Source organism: Pteropus vampyrus, unplaced genomic scaffold (genome assembly GCF_000151845.1).
Source record: "Pteropus vampyrus isolate Shadow unplaced genomic scaffold, Pvam_2.0 Scaffold217, whole genome shotgun sequence".
Classification (NCBI taxonomy): domain Eukaryota; kingdom Metazoa; phylum Chordata; class Mammalia; order Chiroptera; family Pteropodidae; genus Pteropus; species Pteropus vampyrus.
In genome coordinates this window covers 2346984-2353490 of record NW_011888998.1, presented here as the reverse complement: position 1 = coordinate 2353490, position 6507 = coordinate 2346984, and the positions used below count along the sequence as shown (strand labels likewise).

The 6507-nt window shown below is 40.0% G+C and overlaps 1 pseudogene; it reads right to left on the bottom strand.

The window, feature by feature from the left end:
• Positions 1–1544: 1544 nt before the first annotated feature.
• LOC105300745 lies at positions 1545–3883 on the bottom strand (annotated as a pseudogene).
• Positions 3884–6507: the final 2624 nt, after the last annotated feature.

Sequence of the window (6507 nt, the reverse complement as noted above, 5' to 3'; positions counted from 1 at the left end):
ACTTTTGGTTAAATTCAGTGAGAACTTCAACAAAGAGATAAAAAAAAAACATAGAAATAAAAATGGAAATTGTAAAAGGGAACCAGTCTGAAATAAAGAACACATCTTTAATGAGAAGTGTATTAAATGGAATAAACAAAGGAATAAACAGAGTGAATAAAGAAAAGGATCAAATGCCCTATCTAGAGGACAAGAAAGCCAGAGACACTCAATCAGAATGGCAAGAGATAAGATGCCAAGACTACAAAAATAATTTAAAGAGCATATGGGACACGATTAAGGGTTCAAATATCCGTCTGATTGGCATAACTGAAGAAAATCGAGATGTTGAACAGTTGTTTGAAGAAATAATGATGGAAAACTTCCCTAACTTGGTGAAGGAAATGGACATAAAACCCCAGGAAACTTAGAGAATTCCAAAAATCAGGGATCCAAAGAGGCTCACACCAAGACGCATCATAATTAAAATGCCAAAGGTTAAATACAAAGAAAGAATATTAAAAACAGCAAGAGAAAAACAGATAGTTACTTATAAGGGAAAACTCGTAAGACTGGCAGATGATTTCTCAAAAGAAACTAGGCAAGACAGAAGGGCTTGACAAAAAAATATTTGACAGGATGAAGACCCAGGATCTATAACCAAGAACAATTTATCCATCAAAGCTATCATTTAGAGTTGAAGGACAGAAAAAGAACTTCCCAGACAAAAATAAGCTAAAGGAATTTATCACCACCAAGCCAGTATTACAGGAAATGTTGGAGGGAGTTCTTTAAGAACAAAAAACACGTATCGAAAACAGGAATGGTAACAACTACCTTCCTATCAATAAGTACCTTAAATGGAAAAGAATTAAGTGCTCCAACTAAAAGAGTGGGTGAATGGAAAAGAAAACAAGACCTCTACATGTTACCTATAAGAGACTCACTTCAGATTAAAAGACACACACAGTCTAAAAGGAAGGAGATGGAAAAGATATTGCTTTGATGGACCTAGAAGATATTTAAGTCAGAGAAGGTTAAACACTATAGGATTTCACTTATATGAGGTATCTAAGGAATAAAAAGAACAAACTAATCAAAACAGACTCATGAATATAGTGGACAATTTGGTGATGGACAGAGAGGAGGAGGGTTCGGGGGGCTGAGAGAATGGGGTGAAGGGTTAAAGAAGTACAAATTAGTAGCTGATAGATGGTCATAGGGATGGGGAGCACAGCATAAGGAATGTAATTAGCATGAATACGTTGGCTAGATGGAAGGTCGGGGAGGGAGGGATAAATTGGGGTGATCATTTTACGAACTATATAGATGTCTAACCAATAAACTGTATACTTGAAACTAATTAAAATCAATAAATTAAAAAATATACATATAGCCTTAACCGAGTGTTTCAAGTAGCAATACTTAAAGATACTTATATAACACTTGAGCTAATGTTGATGCAGTTTCATTGGTCTGTGATCTATATATCTATCATCTTCTAAACATGACTACTTTATACATATTAATGGGACCTATCTTCAGTTTCTTCTCTCTCTTTTTATTTTTCCCTTTTGGTTTTCCTTTTTGTGGCTTAAGGTCACCAGTTCCTTAGGTACAATCAAAACACTTTCATCATGGCTGCACTGAAGAGCATATTGGTTTGGAGTGACGGGGCTACCTTCCTCATCTCTTAACCCACTAAAAGTATCATGATAGTCTACGGCCATGCTACCCTGAAGAAGCCCAATCCTGTCTGATCTTGGAAGCTAAGCAGGATCAGGCCTGGTTGGGAGACTATCTAGGAAGACCAGGTGCTGTAGGTGTAAAAAATTTTTTAAAAAAATGTAACCTGACAAGGTCCTTGCAATCTGTGAAGTCAAACAAGGTATTGCTTGCCTAAAAATAAATAAATAAATAAAATTTAAAAATAAAAAATTAATAAAAGTATCATGATAAAGGTCATGCAGTTTCTGTTTCCTTATGTTCATAGCTTTGTTACACTGTGCTCACTCTCCCTTGAGGGTTTCCTTCTTTGCTTGTAAGTTACATACATCATCTTCTAAGTTTAAAATTATGTTCAGTTTATGCTTACGACAGTTCTGAACAGCAACTTTATATTTCCCTCTTCATCTAATATCACTGACTAGTGACACTTGGAAGTCTGTCAGGTACTTGTTTAGCATACTGTTAAAAGAAGCAACAGGCATGAGGACAATTTCATAGGGATGTGCAGAGCTTTAGCACAACGTTCATAGGGAAATAGGGATGTGCAGAGCTTTAACACAACATTTGTCCCACCTTAAGTTTTTGTCTGTGTCATTGAGGTACCTATTCTTTATTTTCTGTGACTTCCCAGTCCATGAAAAAGATTCAGAAATGGATTTTAGTGTACTCGGCTGTAAGGGTAAGTGTGGTTATGGAATATGTGTTGAAATGCAAGATTCCCATGAAAACCAGAGTCACTCCTGTGATCCACATGACAAAGCTTACTGGGCTCTGGGTAGTAGCCTCCTATAGTCCCTTCTCAGGCATGGTGGGAAAGAGATTCAAGGTCAGTACCAGAACCTATAGCACCTTCTTCGCACACAAGAGAATTAGACTTGGTGACAAAGGTGCTATTCTGGCTTGAATTTAAGGAAAGCCCAGAATCTGGTTCTTCAAAAAAGGTGAGAAAGTTCCATTGGATCAAAACCTTCTTCAGTAGCCAAAGGCATTAAATTTATCTCATCAAATATGTGTATATGAAGGCCATACAGAAGGTTTTGGCTTGTTAGAGTCCTCGTCTGATGGTCAAAAACTGGAAGAAAGTCTGTCAGATTAGTTCCAGAAAGGATCCATTCAGGATTGGTGGTACCAGAATTAAACTGCAGAAATGGTTCCTGTGGCTGTGAAGTCCTTGCTACTGATCTCCTCTAAGTGTATTGTCAGGACACAACAATATGGCTCATGGAGATTCACATCATGACTTATAGCCTGGCTAAAATTTACGTTATCATGTGCTGAAGAATTCATGCCATTGTTGATACTTCCTGGAAGAGGAGGAATATCTCCCAGTGATGTTCCCTCTAGTGAATTTTCAGGCTGTGACGAAAGCAACTTAAATAAGTCTTCCAGAAAGATGTGTCGATCCCATTTAAATGTCTCTCATTTCTAGATTCAATGGTCCTTTCTGTCACCCACTCAGGTTTATCTGCTATTTTATTTTCTTCTTCATTCTTCCGCTGTAGTGGTTTTTCCTTCTGAGCTGACAAACACTCTTTGCTCATTTTCCCCATGCTGGGAACTGTGACCCATAGATCTTAGTATTTGATCCGCCTCGCTTGCGCGTCCACTGGCGTCCAGCACTTGAGCCATGGGTTCCGCGGATGCCTTCTCCTCTTCTCCAGCGGCCAAGGGCTACTTGGAACCGCTCCGGGATCCCCGCAAACTCTCCTCCCCCCACCCTCCCCCCGCAACCCTGCACAGCCTGGCTGCAGCCATCCGCGCTGACGCCGGCTCCTCCCACTAATGAGGCAGCGGAGGCGCCAAGCAACCCATGGGCCCCCCGTCGGCGTCCCCAGGGTCCCCGGCCACCACACTGTGCACCGACCATGCCCCTTCGCGGGTGCGCGGGATGAATGGGACCCCTAGAGCACGCACCTCCGGGCCCCTGGACCTCTGGCTCCACTGCGGGATACCGCTCCCAGCGGTCCGCGCATCTCCACCTTCTCGAGGCCCAGAAGGGGCAGAGCGCGTCTACTTTTTAATTTCATTTATTTTATTTTTTGGTTCTTTTTATAATTTCTATTTCTCTGCCAAGAATTTATATCTTTTCATTCATTTCAAGTAAGTTTACCATTAGCCCATGAAGCATAGTTACCACAGCTGCTTTCAAGTCTGATAATTCCAAAATTAGGGTCATCTTGAGGTCGGCATTGTTAATTGTCCCTCAAGAACTGGTTACACTTTCTTGTTCCTGTGTGCTGTTAATTTTCCTTTTATTTAGATATAATTGCCATACATATTATATTAGTTTCAGGTGTGTACAACAACGATTTGATATTTTTCCTTTTTTTTATGCCAAGTAATATTAGATTGCATCCTGGAAATTTTTAATATTATTTTGTATAAGCTCTGGGTCCAATTAAAGTTCTCTGAAAAATGTTGTGTTTTGTTGTGTTGTGTTGTGTTGTATTGTGTTTTGTTTTGTTTTGTTACAGCAGGCAATAACCCCGGTAAGGTTCAGAATGCTAGTTCTTCTTCGCCTTCTGTGGGCAGGAGCTTCTCTTGCAGTTCTGTTCTTGAAGTCTTTTCTGTGCTGCATTTGGGCCTGTCCCATGCATTCACAGCTCAAGTGTGAGCCCGTGATGTGTATGGGCTCACACACAGAATTAGGTGATCTCCTTTAATTCTCTTCTCCTCCTGAGTCCTTCCACACTCTCAGGCTCCCATGAACACCTTTTTGGTTCCTCTGGCCAGAAAGATTGGATTTCAGTTGGAATTTTAGTTGCCTACACTGCCACTAACGTGCAACTCCGCAACTAGGGCTCACTTTCAGACCAAAGCTGAAAGAGGAAAAAAAATGAAGATTACACACACACACATTTCAGTCCTCTCTTCTTGCTTCTTCTTTCCAGAAAGATGGAGTCTCTATCATAAGTTTAGCCTCTGTTCCCCCACCATACAATTTTACAACTGATACACATGCTCAGGTCAAAACTATGAGAGAAAAGAAGGGGAAAAACTCATCTCTACAATTGTAGATCTGCAATTGATCTTCATATGTTTACTTTCGGGATCTTCAGGTTATTGTTTTTTCTGTTGTGTCCAGAGTTTTTAGTTGTAATTCATAGGAGATAGAGGCTGTAGAGGATTTATTCCATTTTGGACAGAACCAGAAGCCTCACTTTGATTATTCTTTATGTTTAAATTATTTGATTAAAAAGAAGAATGTTTTAGTTTATTCAACCTGATGTAGATCCCATTTTGGAATCTCTTTTATCTTCTGTCAGATATAATTTTTCCTAGGATTAAAGCAAGTTAGATAAGATTATTTGAAATGTGATGGTTGGGATGTCACATAGAAAGACTGAGCTCTACTAGTCTGCCAAACTGTAGTTCATCTTCAGTTAGTTCTGGCCACTCTGTTAGGCAAAGGTCACCAGAAATACATTCAGCTGGTTATGTCACTGGGATTTGGCCCAGTCTTGATTTTTTTTAATGCTATTATTAGTGGGATTAGCCTCTTAATTAATTAAAGAATTTAAAAATTCTGTTTCCCCTGTTTTTTTTGTATCTTAAGACCCATTAGGTTACATTGTTTTTGTGCCTGGGAATATCAAGTAGTTCTTAAAACAAACAAATAATTAATTAATTAATCTTTAATTGACTCCCAGAAGCCTGTGTAAGGGAGAGAGCCTGTTTTATGCCTTTTCACAGTTTCTCTTAGCCTATGTTCAGGTCTGGATTCTCTAACTGCTCAGATGCAAGAAAGAAAGGCAGATGATGAGGGAAGAGACGACTCTCCATGTATTAGTCAGTCAATCAAATTCAATCAGCAGACCCTACCAACACTGGATAAGTCATCTAATGCTCACTCTCCCATGTGATACTTTGGCAATACATCAGTGGGTCTGAGTGTTTAGATAGACAGCTCCTGATGGATCCCTCCTGCAGCCTTGGTGTGTGGCTGAGCAGTCTGAAGCCCCCTAACACGCTCTTTATATCACACTTCTCCAAGCACTGAGGCAGGCATTTTCATAAATGTTATCTCAATTCATGGACAAAGATTTGTCTGGGTGCCAATTTGGGGCCCTAGAGGACCCTGGGCTACTTCATAATTGAAAAATCTGCTTGGTCTAAAATGAAAGTTGATAGTCAGCATGTATAGTGGTCTGGGATTTACTTTATTTTATTTTACCATTCTTATCATTTCAAATGCTTGAATCTCTTAATTTTGGAAAAAGGCTCTACTTTCAGCTCACGGTTCTCCAGCAAACCTCTGCCTTGGGCAGAGTCCGTATTCTCAACAGCCTTCCTAACATCCTTATATGCCTGCTATCTAAGGGAAAACCAAAAATGCAAAGTCCAATAAAGAGGATTTCTATATCTGTGCCATATTGTCATCATGTCCTGCTGTGGACTGAATGTCTCTGTTTCCTTAAAACTCGTGTGGTAAAACCTAAACCTCATTTTGATGATATTTGGCCTTTGGGAAGTGATTGGGCTGTGAGGGTGATGTCCTCATGATGGGATTAGTGCCCTTCAGAAACAACTCCCTCACCCCTTCTACCACCTGAGGACAGACCAAGAAGGCCCTTACCAGACACTGAATCTTCCAGTGCCTTGATTTTGGACTTCCCATCCTCCAGAACTGTGAGGAACAAATGTTTATTGTTTATAAGTCAGCCAGCCAGTCTATTGGTATTCTGTTAAAGCAACCCAAACTGACTAAAGTCCCATCTTAATACTCAAAATAAAACCCTCAGTCACAAATGCCCAGGACTTCCTTCTTTCTCCCACATGGCTGAAGTCTTCACAACAACT